General features: G+C 39.3%; 1 long non-coding RNA gene across 1 annotated transcript in view; it reads right to left on the minus strand.

The window, feature by feature from the left end:
- LOC139795506 (uncharacterized) overlaps nt 1-22,391 on the minus strand; it is a 121,852-nt gene that overhangs the window by 80,061 nt on the left and 19,400 nt on the right. Inside the window, exon 2 of the long non-coding RNA XR_011725528.1 lies at nt 16,576-16,712. This is a non-coding gene — a long non-coding RNA (uncharacterized lncRNA). The remainder of the gene's footprint in view (nt 1-16,575; nt 16,713-22,391) is intronic.

Raw genomic sequence — 22,391 nt, forward strand, 5'->3', positions numbered from 1 at the left:
CTAACCTGAGACTCCAGGGAGAGGATGCTACAACCAGGAGGCAGAGAAATAAATGAAAAAAGGACAAAGTCAATTACTGGCCAAAGCAGACAAAAGGAAATATGTTAAAATAAGGGAAAAGTTATCCCTAGGCAAAAATCAGCAAAGTTACATGACCTTACAAAGATTATAAAGGGACAGCATTAAAAGAGCTGCACCATGCTACTCTGCGATACACACACACACACACATTACCTGATTTCCCCCCTTGCAAGCTTTGACGAAAGCTGAAAAGGCTGAATGTCATCAAAATGAAAGCTTTGGGAAAATACGATTGTGGTTTAAAAGCCCCAATATTGCTACTGCAAGAGCATACAGTGCACACCATCTTTAGAAGGAACACCTCTATTCATCTCAGCTTGATTCTGTGCCTTGTTTGAAATGCCATAGGCACCTGGGGTGAGTCTTCCTATCACATTAGAAACATTAGCAATTCTGTTCACCACCACCAAAACTAGGTGAATCCCTCATCCCCTCCCCATTCCTTCCCGCCCAACCCCCCCCCAAAAAAAAAAATTGCTAACAAAAAACCCTTCAATACTAAATGTTAAGACTTCAGCATGTGAAATAGCAGAGACCAAGCAGGCATGCTTCATTCAAAGTTATTTTGTTCTATTTATGTGCTTCACAGTTTGCAGAACCCAAATCTTGAAATTTATCAAAAATTAGAACATGGCAGAGATGAGATTGTTTGTCAGGCGGAGATTGGAACTAATGTGGATTTATCCTGTTCTGCAGCTGCAAATAACAGGTAAAAAAAAAATAATAGTATTAGATTGCTGAACAGCTGCTTGTGCAATAAAGTCTGTTAAGTTGATTACCTGCCTGCTAAGAAGGTTTATAGTAAATTGCGACTCCAACATTAAATTACCAGAGCAGCAAAGGTAGAATTTGGTTAGAAAGACGTAAGACTAATCCAAAAACATTCTCTAGAGGTGATGAAGGAAAACCTATGTAACCAGCTACAACAGGTAGAAAAGTCTAGAGCATCTTGATGATTTGAATCCAACACATTTTCAGAAGGGCAGTCTGAGTCTTGGTGCCTGCTTACATAGGAATCACAAGGAATCTTCCATTTATCACTGTATGAACATAACACTGTGTGTCTATTCATCTCCCTACTCTGTCACAGTGAGCCCAGGAGTGCAGCTCACTAACTCAGCTATAGGGTTTCCAGGAGACAAGCTTGTTCCTGTGTGGGGTTGCAGTTTGACATGTAGATGTGTCACCTCACTCAGACATGGGTCAGGCTACAGCTGAGCGCCCATGTCGCATCAGAGCATGGAATCTATGCCTCCAAATCAAGCCAATGGTTTCCAAAATCCTGTCTAAATGAGTTCATATAGCATAACATTTAGAGAACTGTTTGGAAATATTTTGTCAATAATAAGATAAAAAACACATTGTCAGATAAGTTTTCTTGGGTTCAGCATACAACTAACTCCAAGTACCAGCAATCACATAGAGCAGTAAGGGTTGGCCTAAGGGGAGAGGGAAGGAAACACTATGCTGTGGAGTTTTTTACAAAAGGATCTAAATCTACAACAGGGTGAAAAATAACCTAAGTGATTGATTTGTTTGCTGAATACTTCCTACCATGCCTTTTACATTTTCATCCCAAGACCTAATGAAGTTCTTCTACAACATAACAAAGAGGCTATAACAATGCCAAGATACATCGCTCACAGGGGGTGCTGTGGAGATCTATCTGTTAAGGTTTCCAGACTGGCTTGGAGATGAAAACTGCTATAGCATAAATAGTAGCTATAGTATTGTGGATTGTCTTCATTACACTGCTTTAAAAACCTCACCATAGATAATTGTATCAGTTTTTTAACAATACCAGGCAGGAGAGGTTTTGTTTCCCCCTTTAGGTATAAAAGATTTCTATTTACAAGCTTGAAAAATCCAAAAGACAGAAAAAGGGGACGAGGGAAGAGGCAGAGGACAAAACTAATAACTTTATCACAGAATATCAGGGATTGCAAGGGACCTCAAAAAATCATCAATTCCAACCCCCTCCCAGCCAGAGCAGGATCAACTAGTGTAGGTCACACAGGAACACATCCAGCTGGGTTTTGAATGTCTCAGTAGAGGGAGACTCTCCAACCTCCCTGTTCCAGTGTTCTGTCACCCTCACAGTGAAAAAGCTTTTCCTTATGTTTCTACAGAACCTCCTATGCTCCAGCTTGCATGCATTGCTCCTTTTCCTGCCATTGGACATTACTGAGAAGAGCCTGGCTCCATCCTCCTGACACTCACCCTTTACATATTTATAAACATTAATGAGGTCACTCCTCAGACTCCTCTTCTCCAAGTTGAGAGACCCGACTGCCTCAGCCATTCCTCATTAGGGAGTGGAATAACTCCTTTCCTATCCTTTCCCCTAGAAAATAGAGTTTATCAATACAGTGATTACTTTTGAGATTAGTTGCAGTGCCAAGGTTTTCAACAAAACAGAGGCAGGGAATGGTGCATATAACTCAACGGTGTTTGATGATATCAGTCCTCAAGGTCCTGTGCAAGCAGTTCCACTGCTGCTGTGCAATGGTTCAAAAAATTGAAAGCCAAGTGTCCAGGGAATAGGTTATAAAATTAGTAATTTGTTGTTCCTGCTTTGATGTCAAGCAGAAAACAAAAAGAAATAATACCCCTTTCAGGAAGTCTAAAAATAACTACATAAAACAAACAGAGCTAAAAATACAACAATTGGTTTCAGATGTTGAGTTGCAATTATCAAGCTCCAAAACATCCAATTTGCCTTCCCTCCTGCACAAGCACACATTATGAACAACACTGGGAATTCAAAGACCAATGCAAGGATTCTTAGAAGTTGTGTGAGGGAAAACATGTTTGCTGGGTTTCTTTGTTTGGTTGGTTTGGGTTTGGGTTTTTTTTTTCAGTTTGGTTTGGTTTTTTTGGGGGGGAGGGGGGGTTTGGGTTTGGTTGCTGTTGGTTTTTTGTTGTTGGGGGCAGAAGAGGAGCATTCCTACATCTTCCTAGTAGGTCACTAGTATTTAAAGTTTCATTTTGCCACATAGACTTCCATATAAATAACGTGCCATAATAACTTACTAAACACTACAAATTAAGAAAGTATAGACAATCCTGAGTTTCCAATATGGTAGCCTTTAAGAAACCAGGTTATCCAGGACTGTCGTATCAGTGATCTGGTTTATTAAGTCTTACTAAACCCAACCAAATGTCTCAAAGAGTAAAATTTACCCTCCTTGTTCATGGGGATACTGTGCAGTTGCCTTAAGAAATACAATTTTCCAGGGAGGAAGTGATATCAGGGTACATGTCAGCAAACCCACAAGGAGAAAATGAGGACAGAGGGAATGAAAAAAAAGATAATCACGTCAAAACAAAATGGGAAGACAGTAAAGTACCAGGACCATAGCAGGATGAATAATTGATGAGCTGGTGGTTTACAAGAGAGTTTCATTAATGTTATCCTGCAGATTCATTAAGCACTGTCCCAGAGTCAGCTTCGAAGGTTCCTCCTGAGTTTTGATTAGGTGTTCCAAGTCTTTTGCTTAGATATCAGAACTTGAAGCCTTTGGTGGTGACAACTTCCTAAGCCCCAGTCCCTTCAGCCAAGCACCTTTCGGAGCTGTTTTCTATTCCCCTCCCACTAATCACAAGTCCCTAACCATGACAGCAAGTCTTAGTAAATAATATATCAAGATAAATGATAATTGTTCTGTTTTAAGTGTCTCCTAATGAGCATCATAAATTAAAAATTAATATTGCAAAGACTGTATGAATAGCATCAACGCTATAAACAGAGCAGCAGGGATCAAGAATGCAAATGAAAGTGAAACACTCCCTTATCCACCCCCCAGTATGAAAAAATTCTGGAGCCAGCAGACTGTTAGGCATTACAAAGCTAATAAATGACTTTAATGAAGTTCCATAACAGGCAATTTCTTCTTAATCCTCCCCTCACCCACCACTATTTGGCTTTTCTGGTTTGAGAGATTTCTTCTGTTGATTTTTTTTTTTCTTTCAACAACCTCTCAAGAAGTTTGTTTCTCGTTAGGTGCAACAGTAATCTCAAATAAAAGCATGCTGCTACAGCAAAAATTAGGGAATGGGCTGGTTAACAGATTGCTGGTCCTGATCATCATGAAGGAAGGCTAAAGAGATTTGGCAGTAGCCATTCTGTTATGTGAGGTTGCTATTATCATTGTGCCTTCTATTCAGAGAGTGCATTCAAATGGTGTCTTTTTCTGGGTGAATGAACAAGATACACTTAGCTATGCCCTTGTACCTTCAAGTTTCAGCTAGAGATAAAGAAGGGAGCTGGAATTCTTACTCTTCCTTCTTCCAGAGACTGTTTGTTCAATTTAGATGTAGCAGCAGTATTTCCACAACCAATGTTTGCATTGTTTCGTAGCCGAAACTCACCTCCTTCAGTTTTGTAAATACTGAAATTGATCCTTTTGAAGGAATTGTCTTTGGATGCTGTATTTGTATCATCATGTCACTAATCATTCCTAAGCAGTAGATAACGACAGACTTAGAGAAACAAATATCATACCATTTACTAAGTTATGAGTGACACAAGGTACAAGTTCATGAAGGAATATGACACTCAGGCTAGGATTTGAACACTCCCATAAGTGACTTTTTTATCTTAAAGACACCTAACAAGTCTTCTGGTCTTTGTTAATAACCAACAGCCAACCAAGGGATCACAGAAAATAAGACTTGACAATCCAACACATCAGACTGGATCACAGAAAATGCCATTTCACCCCCCATTCTGTAATTCCAGTCCTCTGGAATTTTTTCTCATTTGCTTTTACATCTCCTCATCTGGCAGTTTTGAAATAAGGAACAGCAACACCCAGTCAGCTAGTCTGCTTCTTAAATTATATGAGACATGGAAGTAATAAGTTTAAAGAAAGAGAGCAAAAGTTATACATCACACACACACAAAAAAAAGCATTTACTGAGAAGAGGCTACTTGTCTATCTCTGTCATTTTTAAGCCTAAGTCAATGAAGTGCTCGTCAATTAGGGCTGAAGTCTGGATTTCAAAGCTCAACTCATTTCCATGATGCATCCCCTCCAAACAAAGCAGTTGCTCTTTAGGCATAGAATGACTTTTGGGAATTTTTTAATATTTTACATCCAGCTCATTTATATGACAAATTAGATACCCTATGCTTTTTTTTAATGTTCCAGTTGAAGTTAGTACTAGAATAACTCAGGTTCAAAAAACTGAAGCAAAACAGTTTTTCTTGGAGTAAAAGGTTCCCATCTTCCTCTTGGATACCATCAGACAAGTCTAAGACTCCTCTTAAACATGACTTCAGTGATATCAGATATAACTAAACTACACTTCAACTGTAAAAACTTCTTCCAAGTAAGTGTTGCGAGAGACAATCCCCTAATATTAGGAGCTCCCTTGGTGGAAGACTTCACATCTACTGTCACTACACCTAATGGTTCAGAATTGCTTGCTTGGCTTTGTTGCTCTGGAAGTTCAGGCAGAAGCACAGGCAAAGCCATTGAAAGCACAGAGTCATTAAAAGTTGGAGACTAATGTATCTCTGAAATCCAATTTCATCTCCTTTGGGACAACAAACAGTACAATGCATTAAACATAATTGTATGGTTATCTCAGGGCATCACTAGATAGAGGAATTAATGCTATTCCAAATTTCAGCAAGCCTGGATTTGTTTTAAATGTGATTTTAATTCTAAGGTACTTGGATTTACAATTTTGGTCTTTACTTAACTAAAATATTACTGTAACATCTGTAACCTTTAGATTACTAATACAGTACATCCACAGTGAGCTGTAGTTCAATGTTGGAAACATTTTTTGTTTGGAGATTTACATTTGTCTGGGGATCCTCAGCTGGTGATAATCGCTGCAGCTACACTTAATGGATCTATGCCAAATCTATGCCAGCTGAGGATCTAGACATGTGTATTTGCTCTCTGGCCTTTTTTTTTTTTTTTTTTTTAACTTCATACAAACTATGAGCACTAGGCCCAAGTGCAATTCTTCTTTTCTGCCAACAATGGGGTTTACACTGCTGCCCTCAAGTTTGATCTGTGCTGAAGACACCTGCTCTCAAGGAAATGAGCTGAGACCACCAACTCATTTCATAAAGGGCCACTGAGCAGCTGTCACATGGTGGCAACTCCCAGGCAGTACCGACCTGTAACAAATCTGAACCCCTGACCTAGCAGTGAAAAGCTCTATATCCAATTACCAATCCCCTGAGAGAGCCACTACTAAATTTTGCCTTGAAAACAGAGATAAGTCTGAACAAAAGGATAGACAAGAATGAAGTGACACCAAAGTTACATCATTGTTAATGTTTTGCAATACACCAAATCTTGGAAATTGAGTATCTCATTGCCACCAGCAGACTCTCTGGACACCGTGCCTATGAAAAAAGGCCTATTAAGAGGAACAGACTGAAGCAATATTCCTCCTTCTTTCCTCTTAAATCACTAATAGAAAACATGACTATCCACACAAGATTTCCATAAGGGAAGAAAAGCGAATGGTCGATTTCATGTTCCTCCCCCACCCCATGAATTCATCTATGTAAATAACATTTTCCCTGCAAATAGCTAAATGGTAAGCATAAAAATATCTTTATTCTGTGAAGTAAGCCATTTCCTCTGCTTGCAAGTCCAAGAAAAAAAGGCCACTTCATGACTGAAAGTCTGATAAAATGAGCTATAATGCTATCCAGTTAGAGCTCAGAGAAAAACAGCTTGCTTTTGTTCTATTTCATTCACGTTATTCTTGACAGTGTCAGTAACCAGCAGCAGAAGAGCACAATCTTCCTTTTTTTTAGCAATACGGAAGCAGCCTCTCTTCTTCTCTCCCAAATATTAAAAAAAGACACCTAGCCTAAGCAGCAAATAGCTGCCTTAATGATTTCATCTTGATAATTTGCTGTAATTATTACATAATTATATCAACGCAGCTCTCTAACTGTGATAACACAAGCTTTAACTAAGGCACCTTTTAACAAAGGTAAGGAAAACAGTTATTAAAAATGAGTCACTGAAAGTTCACTTCCTCTTTTAGGCTCCAAATCATGCCACACATAGCCCTCTGGGTCTAGGTAAATGTGGACTGTAAGCTCCAGGCTGAGTGGCAGCTTGCCATCCATCTGCCCATCTTGCCAGCATCTTCCTCTGTCTCACCCAAGAGAACAGGAGCTTGGTAGAAAATATGCTGACAGGATAGCAAATGAACAGAGAGGCTGTACAAGTCCTGATTTCAAGCAGCAGCTTACAGAAATTTTTTTAAATCCCACAAAGCACAGTCTTTATTTCTGGTTTCCAACAATTTCTACCACAATTGCTGTCCCCTCATGAAACAATGAGTACGACAGCAGGGTCACTTTGCCAAATGGAATGTTTTGGGGCACTTGTCAGAGGTTTTGCAGAGCTGATGCACTGCAGCCCATTAATGTCCTCACCTTCACGGGCAGGGAGAGCCTTGAAGGCAGCAGAGCCAATACAGAGATAAGAGAGCCCTGGGGGTTAGCACAGGGTATAGATCTCTGTTCCAATCCCAAATCTGCCACTGCCTTGCTGCAAGGCTGCAGACAAGACCCTTCAAGGTTTTCCCCCTTATTATGAAAGAATAAGAGCACAGGTACCCTTTTCAAACTATGTTTTGGATTCTGCATCTATAAAAGTTGAACACTTACTTAAAGGAAGAAGCACTTTGCATGCACTGGAGAACCTCCTACTCCTTAAGCAGCAGAAGTAAAAAGGGACAGAGAAACTCCTTTCTGTGATTTTTCTGTTGCACCTCAATGTACTTTTCCTACTGCTACTTTGGAAATGAATGCAGCACACAGCCAGAGAAACACAGCAACAAGGCTCTGAGGTCTTAAGGAACAGATATGTTGTTTTTTTACCAAGCCTTACGGATTAACCTGGAATTTAACTTGGCTCTTCAGGCACCATGCTGGGATCATCATTTGCCTCTCAGAGGGAGCCGACCATAATGTGGAGAGTTATCTTTTCAAGAACCACTGTCTGATCTCCCTCTTGGACTTAGACAGCTGTCAGGAGAGGAGTACATTAAAACCCACAGCGAACAGCCCAGCACTCCCTACAGTGCCACAAGCCTGAAATCACTATCGAATGTTTATTCCCCTCAGGTGAAAGCACAACAGTGGACATTCAAAAACATGCAGTATGATCCTCGTTAAGAAATGAAGTTGCTCTAGAAATACTGAATCTAAATCATATTCAGATTAATTTCCACTTCAAAATGTTTTATATCATCAACTTCAAAATGTTTTACGTCATCACTGTTGAAGGATCAGTAGCAGACTCTCCTTTAACATTTGTGTGCCTTAGCTTGGAGTTCACATTTCTAAAGTTGACTTTTGCATGAAGAATTTAAGACAGTGACTGAAAGAGAACATCACATTTGAAGACCTGAAATTTCTTTTGCCATTTCTAAAGTTGTGATACTAGCCAATAGTCTCCTCTGTACCTCTTCCTGCCCAGCTGAGTGGCAAACTTCTTGGAAAGAAATTTATCTTTGTTGGTATCAATTGCCAAGATTCAAGCATCCTACACATTGTCTCTACTTTGTGAAGACAGTACTTTGGATATATCCCAGCTAAAGAAACATGGGATGCCACAGGAGCAACACTTACAGACTACACAATGAGAACAAGTATTAGAAAACTATTCTTAACAAGACTCTTAACTTCTAAACAGATAGAGTTTTATGTGCAGTATTTGCACATGTTTCTGCACAGCATTACTCCATGCCAGCAGACAGAAAATGTGGCACAGAAAGCCCAGTGCAGTATTCATCAAAAATCAGTGAGACCTGGATCAGCCCCTTAAAATCTGGGGGTGGTTTATTAATTTTTAAGGAAATACAATGGTGAGAAGTACAGGTGGAGAGATGGGGCTGGCAGGAGGAGGAGAAATCTTTCAGCTTGCCAACACTATAAATCCAGCATATTTTCCCCCAACTAAATATGTAAGCAAATGACCATTTTAGGACTGCTGTGAGCCAGTCCAGAAGGAATCATTTTTAAGAAAGTTGTTAGTGAACGGAAACAGGTGGCTATAATTTGAGTTAAACTGCAACCTTAACTGTAGTGTTTGCTATCATGAACACTATAACAACAGATGTACAGTTGCACCTTGGGATGAATTCATTATGGCCTGAGAAACATAATCATGCCATTCAGACCATATTTTGTCCATATGCTCATGTGGTTTACACCCCTGGTTTATTGGCATTGTACTTGGTTATATAGCAGGAGATTCCCAGGATCATAATTTGCACTTATTGTTACCATTCAGGAGAATCCCTTTGTAGCACTGGATTCCTGTTAAGGCAAAGATTCCCTTTTGGAGCAGGGAAGAAAGGCCTGGGACACACTCTGTGAACACTGTGGAAACTTGACATCACCTGGGAAGATTTTCAAACAAAAAGTATTGCATACTTCAAAGAAACAGAAAAAAAATGACCCAAGAATATAGGGGGCTACTTTTCAGGATATTTTACAGTTATAAAAATGTAGATTATATTGCTATCTTACCCTGTAATTTATGGGATGAATATTTTAATTCACTGAATGTCATGACTTATCTTTTATTCATATAGTTACTATTCCATTACCAGAGAGGGAGGTTTGTCAAAGGTTAATTATTTTAAATTGCTCAGGCAAATTTATTTTGATTTGTACAATTTTTTTTTTTTGAATAATCAAAGGGCTATATAATTATATTGCCTTACGAGGATTCATTTTTTAAAAAATATTCTCCTTACTGATACAGTCAAACAAATGCTTTCATAAGGACCAAAAATGGATTCTTTCAATACTAAATGTAAAGAAGCTACAAAAAATCTGGCAATGATTCACACTCTCCGTTCAGTTTTACTGAAAAAAAAACCCAAAAACAAACAAACAAAAAAATCCACCCAACACTCAGGCTATGGAATTATCTTTCCCTCCAGCAATCTATTTACAAATAAAGAGCATCTTGCCACAATCTCAAGACCTGTGTCCCAGGGGCAAGGATCATTCATTTTAATTGCTTCCAAAGCACCTATCACAACAGGTTCTTGAATTGTGCTTGAGCCACAATGAAAAATAAGTAGTACCATGCTACTGAAGTATTTATTGCTCAGAATTTGCCTACTGCTTTGCACCTTTTGGTTCCTAGAGATGATTGGTCATTATCAATACAGGCAACTTCAAGCACCTAACAAAAGAGTGCAGGTTCTGGAAACCATCAGCAGATCCACACAGAAATGAAGTGCTCTGAACACACAGCCAAACCCAATGCTGTGTAGCAGGAACACCTCCCCTCCACACTGACCCACAAGAAAAGCCCTTAGAAGCTCAAAAAATGTTTCCAGTAGGAGGCTCTGGCATGGCATAACAAAACCAGGATGCCAAAACCCAGGAAAGCATTCTAAAGACAAAACTAATCTTCTGTCCTTTTGGAGAAGAAAAAAGAGAAACCACTAAGAAAACCACAAACACAAAAAACCCAAAAAACCCAACTAGCCAAAGAAAAAACAAAAAAAAAAAAACCCCTCCACAGCCAATTTCTGTATCTGTTTCCCTGTAAGCAAAGTGGGGATAATGGTACTTGCTCTGTAGGAGTGCTGCAAGTTTAAATCGATGCACAATCAAGGGTTGCAAAAGTCTTAAAAGGAACATGCAATGCAGTTGCTCAGCACCATACTAAAAAATAATTACTATTCTTATTACTAACTTGTGATGAGCCTGCTGGAGCTGTAGCAAAAGAGAAGATGGTCCTTGAGGTACAAGGGATCTTCATCTGGACCATTTTCTGCACTTTATGTTGGCATCTACCTCTAGTCAAGACTGCTGTTGAGACAGAAATGCTTTTTGGGAGGGCAGAGTGCCATAGCAAGGGAGATAAAGCTACTATGTCAGCATAGCTGTGGGTTGGAAGTCATGCTACACAACAGGCCAGGAGCAAAGTATGAAGTACACTGTGGATCAGACTCTCCTAGGAAGTGCTTAATTTTCAGCACCTCTCGTAGCAAGGAGGCTGCAGCAAGCAGTCAGTACCCCTAAGGGCAGATTCAGACCCTGTACTACTGGGTAGTGCTGGATGAGATGGAACCAGAGTGCTGCAACACCCCTGCTGGGTTCCATTTAGCCCAGCCAGGCGGCACAGGGTGCAACAGCAGCTAATTTATGCCATGCTGTAAGCAACAGGGCATGCATGGAGGGGTGGCAATTTGGGGAAACAGGGAAGGAACAAGATCCTGCCACCTGCCTTGCCTTTACCACAGCTGCACTATGCTCCTGGAGATCTGTAGCTCCCCCATCTGTGAGGCTCCCCATGGAGGAAGCACACAAGTTGTGGGTCTCGGCCACACCATCAGGACTTCAAAGCCAGCTTTCCCTGGCTCCCTCCCAACTCACCACCACCTCCCTCTCTCACTACAAGCAAGGCTGCATTTGCATTCTGCCTGTCCTCAGACAATATTGGGCCTTATGGGCCCTCTGCCAACATCTGCTGTTGCTTTAGCCAGAGAAGACAACAGCCTAAAATCTACCTCGAGTTACCTTGAAGTCTGGTAGGTAAGACTATAAAGCAGTGTCCTGTTGTTCTTACACTCCCCCAACCCTTCATGTTTTCATAAAGCTCTTGGACAATAGTGGGGGTGAGGGGGAAAAAGAAAGAAAAACTCCAGGGAAACAGCTGATTAGATTCTGGCAAGGCGGACCAAACATCTGCTTCAAACAAAAGACATCTGCATATTTCACATTTATTTTTCATAATTTACAGAAGCAACCTGCCAAAATTTAGCAAGGGAGAATAAACTAGCACATAATTAGGTAAAGTTTGCTTGCTTTAGAAGTTATTAGCATGAAGCCCAGTAGCTCACCTGGGAGGACATCAAGGAATGTAGATCACTACAGTTTGATTTTGTAAATTCAATTTTCGATCTGGCATGCCAAACCAAAAAACAACGTTGCTGTGCCAATTAACACAAGCCAGCAAACGTCCTCACGTCCCCATGTCATACACTGTACAGCTGTCTCAAAGGCACTGATAATACTTTTTATTAAATAAGGATCGATTAGACAGACATCTTTTACTCCAGTTTACATGGTACAGCAGGCTACGGGTTGGGAAGCAGACCTCTTTTTAAGAATTAGGGGGTACACTCTGTGCTGTGTGTACAGATGGTACAATAAGTGCTAGGGAAGTGCGCATGAGATTTTTCAAGGCAGCCAAAGAGTCCTTGTAAAAAACACAAGAAAAAGATCCAGGACTGTATTTGCCCTCAGTGAGCCACAGTCCCTCAATTTAATTTGTCATCCACTGGGTTACTTGTATGTTTGATAGCTAATATGCTTTAAATTTTAATAGAGTTGAGGGTAATAGCATGGAACCCCGAGGTTTTGAAATTTAGCTTTGAAATCAATAGGTGTTTCACTAAATACACTTACTAAGTCTGTATTTGGCCTGTGAGGGCAATAAATAGAAACAGGCAGAACTTCAGGGTGGGAAAAACTGCCTTTCTTGAAAATGAGAGTAGAAAAATGCCTGTTAACTCTGACATAGTCACGGTTGTGCCCCGAGTTGGAACTGGAGTTGAAGAAATAGAAAAGGACTTTCTTACAAACCCAAAATTAAAGCCAGGTTCATAAAAGCATCTGCAAATCTTCTAGATGAACCAAGGTGGAGGTTTGCCCTTCTCTCTCTGAGGAAGGATTTATTGTTTCAGACAGAAACCATGGGAAACTCACTCACGTGGACTAAGTAATTCTTCTCCACATTTCAGATTTATTTAAACTTGAATCTCTGAGCAAAACTGAGTGAAAACTTAACTGCCAAAATACTCTGCCAACCCCAAAGGAAATTGCCAAATACAGCACAGCTCCAAAAGAAATTTCAAGCCCCTTAATCTGGGCTTTATGGCTTGTACCTCTCCATAGCAAGATGGGTCTGAGACTCAATGTGAACACTACAAACTTTGTGGGAGGGGGGGAACATATGGAAGGAGTGAAATTACACCACCTAGATCTGAGAGGGTTTAATTCTAAGGTTTTGCACCTGAAGGATTTGGGCAAGTGAGGTCACAGAAAGACTAGAGTAGAAGCTTCTTTTCATGCCAGATTGAACCACAGCTACCTAATCAAGGATTCAGAGCTCTGAATCATGCCCATCACTATCTTAAAGCACTTTTTCTCCATGCAGACTTATTTTAATGGAGTCACAGAATCAAACCCACCTAATTTCACTATATAAATTACAACCTGTAACATTAAGTCATTCAGACACAGCATTTGGGTTCATACTAAAGCTGACTATTGCAGAATTATAATAGCCATCTTGTATGCTCATCTTTCCTCTCCCTTCCCACCAACATCTTCCATAATTCCCTACCAACATATCATAATTTTCTTTACAAGTGAGGCATATAGTAACAACATGAACATCCCTAACTTGGCTCTTGGCAGAGGCAGGGATCCTACTGCAGTGCCAGCTGAAGCTATGACCCTATTCATCTAAAAAAACTAAAATTAAGAATAGTACAGTGGATCTGACTAAAAGCCTGTGTTGACCTATGTTTAGTCCAGGAGGCTCTAATTAGATATGTAAATATTCACTCATTTTGAACATGCACTTAGTTTCTGTTTGAAGAAATTCCTAATCTTGTTTAGTTGAGTGACCATTACCACAGTGTAATGGTTCTGGGCTTATCAAAGGATTCCTGCAAAACCAAACTGCTTCTTCCTAAGCTCCTCTTTTTAATGCAAGATTTTTAAACAAAATATAACTTCAAGCAGCTAGAAGCAATTCACTAAGGGTATCAAACTGGTACTCAAAATCTTGAGACTTTTCATTTTGCAGTGAGAACACAGACCAAATGTTGATCTGTCAGCCAGCCAGTAACCAAGCTTACTTCTAAATATTTTAGATCCCCAAAGTTTCACATTAGAAGCCTTACCCAGATGTAGCCATTCTGAACAAGGCCCACCTAACTAGAAACAAAGTTGATCAGTTATATGATGAACTCCTGGTGTTTGTTCAAACTGGACAGGATATTCTACATTCCTGTCTGTGGGAAAGCACTTGCTTAACACACAGGTGGGTCTTTTGTCCTCTGCAGAACCAGGATTTAGTTACACTGCTGAAATCACCACTTTGCTCAAAGCGTGAAGATTTTTATGGCATGGTCACTAGAAAGTGTACTGTGGACAACTACTGGCCTTCTATAGACTCCTGATTTCTTAATAAACCCTTCTCCCAGACCCTACTGTTGATACTACCTTTTTGCCTTCTCCTTACTGCATCTCTGTCAGGATTACAACCTGCTGAAATGCCAACAGGTAGAAATATTTTTACCACTACTCTGGACAGAATACAAGATAAGCAGCAACAGGTAAGAACAGTAGTAAGCAGACAGTATCAAGCAGTAGTAAATGCACTCATGAACATAAAATGTATCTGGGGCAGTGCTAATTATAGCTTGCAGTATCTTTAAAGAGAGAAACAGTGCTTACATGGGTCAATTTCTCAACGTTATGTTTGATCTCACATATGTAGTTTCATACTCCTGCTTTGTCATTATTCAACTTGCTCATTCCTTTTAAACATATATAGTAATTTATCATATGTATTTTGGCATAAAGATTTAATTAAACATATATTAATACAGTCTAATGACCAAAATTCTCCCCTGCCTAAGCTGAAAAGGAGGCATTGAACATAAATTTGTACAGTAAATAAACAAAACAGAGACCACCTTGTAAAGCAGGAAGAAAAACATGGACTACATGGCCAATCTATTTCAAGAATGTTACAAATGGGAAACATTTACTATTTTAAAAGCATTAATCATATACTCACTCCACTTATTTATTTGTGTTCTTCATGTAAATATTTCTTGAAAGTGTGTAGACTCTTTAGTATTATAAACAAAAAGTGAAGTCACATTTGGTATTTCACCTGTTTACACTGTAATTACTCAACTTTGCTGAAAGCTGATGAATTAGAAATCTTGCATTTCTTGCTCTGTCCTTGTGGATATTCACCATAGGTTTCCTCACATTTACAGAACACAAGACAATTGGAGTACACAAGTACAATTTACAAAAGTAAATACTATACAGCTAGGTAACAAAATACTTGACAAACTAATAAGATTTGATCAGATTTGACCACATAAACCCTCAATCTTGTGTCACCCTTCTATGTTTTGTTTGTCTTGGAAAATTATGGCTATGTACAAGGTCAGAGAAGAGCTCCCATTGCTCAGCACAAGGTTAGAAAGAAATAGAGTAAGTTTTGCAGTCCTTTGGTTAGATGCCTTTCTCTGAAAGGTGACTTCCTTCGTGGCCTGCACTAGGTGGTCCTGCTCTGGCAGGGGGGGTTGGACTATCTCTCAAGGTCCCTTCTAACTCTTAACACTAATTTCTGATTTCAGCACTACTTTTTCGTGAGGTATGTTGCACAGCCCAGCTGGTTTTCCTTAGTTTCATGAAGAAACAGTTGAATTTTTTTTTTCCATCTTCATAAGACTGGACAAGTCCTAACACAAGCAGACACCCTTGGATGGTAGCTAGAAAACACCTCTTGCATTCTCTGCCTCTTGACTCTTAATTCTCTCACACTGTACCTAGACTAAGACCAATGTCTATCCACTGGCCTTTCTCTTCATCCACTCCAGAAAAGCATGGCCTAGAAAGAAATCTCCACTGTATTTTGCTTGGAGTGCATGGGATAAGGATTCTCAACTGTGAGAGGAAAGAGTTGCCATCAGTGCACCATGCTTCCACATTACAGATCTTTCAGTGATGTCACATCTCTGTACTTGTCCAAGTACTTTTTTATTCTGCACTTGAAAGCAGATTAATATTCACAGCACCTCCACAGTCTTAAAAAGAAAGCCTTACACAATTCCAGCATTGTTTAGTTTGTCCCCTCAATGGAATTTCAAGCAAAGCAAAGGCCAGTTTTCAACTCATGGAAAAAGAAAATGAAGCAATGTATATCTGCAGCATGCTCAGAGTGCCCTTTTTAGTTCTCCTCAGCACCACAAAGGCAGGCGAGTACCTGGTCATCCTAGAGTTTTTCTCACTTGAAGGCAACAACAAAAAGGGACAAAGCATAGCAGTTATGTTTGTATATTATTCCTGGAAACATTTGAGCATCAGCAAAGGTAGGTGTGACTGAAGCAAACACACTGAAAAGTATAGTAGTTACATCCTTGAGATCTTGTATCCTGAACAATTTGGGACTTTGGGATTAGGCAGAGTACCTGGGTTGATACACAAATGGGCACCAAACTTGGTAGGAAAGTATATAGTAATATATACAAGCTCCTCTGACCACACAGAATGCAACAACATACTTAACTAAGTTCAAATGCTTGCATAACTTTTAAAGATCTAAAGCACCCCATCATCTTGTATAACAGTACTTATTCTTTGCTTCTCCATTGCATCCACAGGGCTATTGCCAGACAAAGAATGTGTGTTGAAGACACAAAAAACAGCAAACCTACCTTTCTGGAGTTAGCACTGGTCATCTCAGAGCATGGTCCTGGGCTGTTGCCAGCAGCAACAATTGGAAAATTCAAGAAATGGAGTCAGGATGATTGCCATTTTCAAACTTCCCTCATGCAGTAAGGGTATTTAAGACCTAAAAGAGAGGAAACAAAAAATTCTATTAACAGCAAGATCCACGATTATTATTTTTTATGCTACATTAAGACCTGTCCTTTGCACTGTCTCTCTGAAAGCACTGGGCTAAATTGCCAAGACTACTGAACTGAAGACTACTGGTTTGCAGCATAGCAGCTGCCTCTGTTGAGGGGCTCTCCTCAACAGTCAACTCCAGCTCAAAAAGAAGATTCAAGTGCTGTGCTATGTACTTTGGGAAAGGCTTGGGTCCTTTAAAATTCTAACTTCTTCTGATTAGAAGATTGGAGTGTTAAATGCATCTACTTCTCACTCTAAAAACAGCAGCTCCAGGAGGAAAAGGCCTTCTCGTGTGTCAATCTGGTTCTGGTAAGGGTGTCATCTGTTCATAAATATTCCTTGGAGATCTGCTATGCAACCACTGATCTGAACTAAATCTGTTTGGACTACAGAATTTTCATCACAATATCACAAGCTGCTATTGCAAGATACCCAAGGCTGAAACAAAGAGCATTTATTATTCTATTGAAAAATCTCTTTTGGCTGAATTTGAATAAAAGCATCACATACTGATACTTCTATAAGATCATAAAGTCAGATGACAAACTGGTATAGTTATCATATTCATCAACACAAACAGTGCCCGGTCACTTCCTCCCTTTTGCTGAATTAGCCATGAAGGATTGTTTTCATGATAACAAGAACGTGTTAAAAACATGCATCTCAGTGGCAGTTCAGAATGGGAAACTCAGAGGCCCACATCAGAGGAGATGATGGTGGGGGTGAAAACAAAAAAAAAAAAAAAAAAAAGCACCTTGCTAGGAATGACTAAACAGAGGTGAAAAAAACCCCAAAATATAGCTGTGTGGTAGGGGAAAAAAGTAGATTAAAGACTAAAAAGCAGGAACAACTTTGACACTAAAAACATACTGCATTATTCAGACTTGTGGAAGAGTGTGTGAACAGAAGTGATGACAAAAGCTACAAAATTCAATATGATCACTTGAAGGGTGGGAGTTTTTGCAAGCAAACACACCACTTTACAGCAACAGTCTCAAAACATTTGAAATAAACATTGAAATCTTACACATCAAGTTACAACCTTGTTTATAGGCTTCACGTGGTCTTGTTTCCTTATATTCCTGAGAAGTCAGACAGCCACATTGTACACATGGCATTTTCAAGTAACAACAGCATTTTCAAAGGAGAAATCTGTTCAATAATTTGGTACTTTGGTCTCTATTTTGAGACAAAAGCATCTGTATTGGTCTCAGTTGGATTAAAAAAAAAAAAAAAAAAAAAAAAATCATACCTAGGGCTTTAAGGACAAGGCCATTAAAATAAGGAATGGCCTTTTATTTCTATTTTTAAATTATTACAGGTTGACTGATTTATCTTTATCAATTATTGTAAGTACCTGCTGTACAATGTAAATTCAGGACATACACATGCAAAAAGCTGTTCATTTTTTCCCAGGCATCCAAATAAGGTACAGTCAAAAATAAAAGAGCAAGTAAAGTAAGTTTTAGCAGTTAAAAGCTGAAATGCTTATTTCTGGGGAGGGTTTAGTTTCTTTTTAAAAAAACACAGCCAACAACTTCTCTGGGTTTCAAGCAACTACCCAAGTAAGCATATTACATCAACTACACTGAAGACCCTCTTGCTCTCAGTTACTCATCATCCCCAGACGTATGAATACCTTGGGGTGCAAAGGGAAAGGGATTATGAAGCAGCAGAAAAGGTCAAAGACACTCCCAGTCTTGGGTTTTCTCTGCTTTGGCTCCTTCACAGGCTGCTCCTACCATGAATGTATGCTAAAGCAGGGAGGAAAAGTACGTCCTCCATGGAAAGGGTCTAATGCAGCTTGCTCTTGCAAAAGGCCCTCCTAAAAGTCAACCCTGAAACACTCACATGCGTTTGCCCTCGCCCCTCGCCTCACCTCCCCCCCGCCCCTGCATCCCACAAAATTAAAAAACTTGGAGTTTGACCCAAAGCCTACTGAAAGGGCTCATCAGCTACAACAGGCTCCAGACCAATTTGAAAAAAAAAAAACAAAATGCTTTTATTCAGACAGAGCAGCATATTGATATTTTCCTACTTTTTTTTCAAGCCTCATTAAAGCCACAGGTGTGGGGAAAACTGTTACCAAGGCAGTAATACAAATATGAAAGACTGCTTCACCTATGGGCCTGGGATGGGATTTTTTGTTTGCTTTTTTAACCTAAATATTTGTTTTGGAATCATTAGAAATATAAAGACAGGAAAAGAAGGATTACCTCATTATTGTCATGAGCTCACTTTTTATCAGATCCACTTAGTCTTCTGCAAGGCCTAGGGGTACTCAGAAGACTGAAATACTTTAGTGAAGAATAAGTAGGTTAAAGAAAAAGCAAGCTATAAATGAATTCTGTAGTTTGTACCACTTCTCCCAAAGCTCATTTCATGTTTGAAGCTTCAAATGAAGCTGCCCTTCATTTGCAGCAGAAACCACTATAAAAGATTCAAACAGGAGTCTGTCAGATCCATCTTTGAGACATTGTTTTGCTCTGCAGCGGTTCTTTCAACCTTAAATTGCTGACTTCTTCCCCTGTAAAAATATCTTCCTGCAGCCTGTTACTGCCTTCTCAGTTTTTACCTGAATCTGGCCTAGCTGTGAAATACCAAACATGCTGTTGAAATGCTCTCAAAGAGCATTTGACCTCTTGCATCTTGTAGCTGCAAGAGGTACATGTTTCCAAAACCACAGAGGGGGTTTCTTGGGGAAAGACCGATGGGCACAAGGGCCACGGGGACCTTCTGAAATTCAGTTAATCTCCATATGGCTGTTTCTTACTGAACACCTATTGTCTGCTGAAACAGCCTTCTCCTTCTGACCCACAGATATTTTTTGTGATGTCTAGTGGGCAAACTTCCTCCATCCTCTTGGCCAAGACAAACTCATGCTCTGCACTAGAGGAGAACTACCCTTAGTTAGGAACAGCAGCCAGATACTCTGCTGTACAGCAGTGAAGGATTTCAGAAATAAGGGCTGAGAAGGTCAGAGAGTAAAGACATTGTTTCCCTTGCAGGTGATAGAAATAAAGTGCTTTCTGTAGCCTGGTTTAATTTCATGTCAGCCATGCAGGTATCTCAATAACAGAGGCCAAAAATAAATTTTCTAAGAGCACTGAGAAAAAGTCCATCAAGATTCATACAAAGACTGATTTCAGTAACCTTTGGATCAGGCCACTGGTAAATGCAACACTTAGAAAAAAAATAAAGACAAACTTGTAGACCTCAATATTTTGAGGTCTAAAGTCTTCCTTTGACTCTTTCAGAGATACAATCTTCTTCTTCAAGGGAAAAACAATCTTCAGACAGTACCATATTGTGGTATCACCAAGTGGTTCTACAATCACCTAAAACACTCCTGTACACCACAGGGAAAAGGAAATAAAGGTTCAATCTTCTACACAGCAAGCTGCTTAGAAGAGCAAGCAGAAAAAGTTATTTCACTGAAAGAAGGTTAGATTAAAACTATTACAACTTTAGCCATTCTCTGTCCTCCTCTACATGATTTTTGAGGTCCTTTCAACTAAGTTACCTTTCAATTAAGTGGGGTAATCCAAACATATAATGAAACAAATCGGTGCAGGTTGTCAGTTCTGATAATTTCTGGAAGACTTCTTTAACTTGCCTGGACACAAGAGTCCCCTTTACTCCCTCAAAGCCTTATGCTTTTGTTCTGTCTTAGAAGACATTTAAGTGTATTTACACTATTAGCACTTGAATGCTCAAGACTGACCAGAAAGGTTTGAAGATGATCATATATTCTAACTCGGCGTTTTATTTCTTCACTAATATTAAGTTGGTGCCCTAAATCCATTTAATTTTTCTTATACAGTGACTAGGGAGACTGTAGAGCTGTTTACAGATAGATTTGCAAGGTCCTTTTCTGCAATACATCTCTCATCACACAGCCTAGAGCAGTATTGCAGTGTCTTTTTTTGGGAAATGTACTGTAGTACTCCAGGACCAGACTTATACAGTTATTTTGACACCTAGATACTTCTGCAAAGACAGCCAAAAGAGGTTGATAACAAACAAAAATTAGTCTCAGCATTCATCTCAAAACAGTAGAACAGAATTTGCCAGCTCCTACTGGAACGAACTTCTATACTCAAAAGTTTTTTGCATTCTTTTAATCTCTAAGCAGTCTAATAGAAAACAGATCTTTTCAATAAAATCATCATTCTACTTCTGATTTTTATATAGTCTCACACATCCCTGAATGCATACCTGTATGTGAATATAATATAAGCTCAATCATGAAAAGCATACCTAAACATATACTTACTGATACTGGATTAGGGTAGGTGAAGCTTCATGAACATTTTTTATCCCATTAAAATCATTAAGGTTTTATTTCCTTCAGTAGAAGGGAGAACTCTCCCTTACAGCAGAGGTCTCTGAGCACAATTTTTCCCCACCCCCCTCTTCCACTAAGGAAATATTAATCTACTGGCATGCATCTACCTTGCCATTTATAACAAAAATGTAAACGGTTCAGGGCAATAGCAGGAATTTGTGTGTTCTGACAAAACCACTAATTTTCATTATGGAGGCAGTTTTGGCTCAAGTCTCTAACACAGCCTATTTTTTGGCACAAAGGATTTGCAACATTGTTGTGAAAACACAAACCTGAGATATCTGCCCAAGAATGGCCCAAGAAACATTTACCTTACCAGTAAAATGAAGGCCCACTCAACTATTTCCCCTAAAGGACAGGTATTCATCTAATCACATCTGGAATCCTTTCCAACTTGGTTCCTGCAACTAATGCTACTCTGTCATGACCAGATGGTTTAATCCTAGTTATTAAACTGCTTATTCTAGTTAATAATAAAAAAAAATGTGGAAAAATGACTGCCTGTCAGTGTACCAACCTCAAAGCAAACACTGAGAAGTGGTTTCCCCTGCTTTCTCTAAGCAAACCAGGAACACCGTTTGGAATTCAGAGCTTCAAAGAAAAGCTGCCAGATCTAATGAAAATACTGGCAAATTTACCAGGGTGAGGTTTTTTAAATCCCTAGAAAACAACAACAAAAAAATTCAGTATCAAACCCCAGCCTTTGCAAATGTAGTTTTCCCTACTACACGCCAAGTTCTTTTCCAGGGTCTCAATGGACAAAATGTAGCACATATACGTAACACAATGTATATGTTACATACAACCTAATATATGTAAAACAAAATATAACACAATGTCTGAGCCAGCTGTGATATGCTTCCACTCAAAATGTTTTAAACAAAAACCAACTTTAACAGATGCATCAAGTTCTTCATGATTTTACAGGAAAAAAACCCACCAGAATTCCAAGCCTTCATTTTCCAATGCTTCATTAAAACCAAATATTTTTAGATCCAAGTGATAAAGCTTTGCCAGAAGCCTCTGCTGACTAATAAGACTTTTTCTGTTGAGAACACAATATTGATGTAAAAATTGCCAACTAGATTTAAAAAAAAATATATATTTACATAGCTATAAATAAAACAGACATACCACATAGACAACACACCACATGTGAAAACAAACTGAACTCAGTATAGCAAGAGGTTTCCATTTCCATCAGAGCAAACTTAAGCTTTGTCCACACATTCCACAGCATGAGACTAGATGGATTTTTCAAAATCCAGGACA

The sequence above is a fragment of the Heliangelus exortis genome, chromosome 3, assembly GCF_036169615.1.
Source record: "Heliangelus exortis chromosome 3, bHelExo1.hap1, whole genome shotgun sequence".
Taxonomy (NCBI): domain Eukaryota; kingdom Metazoa; phylum Chordata; class Aves; order Apodiformes; family Trochilidae; genus Heliangelus; species Heliangelus exortis.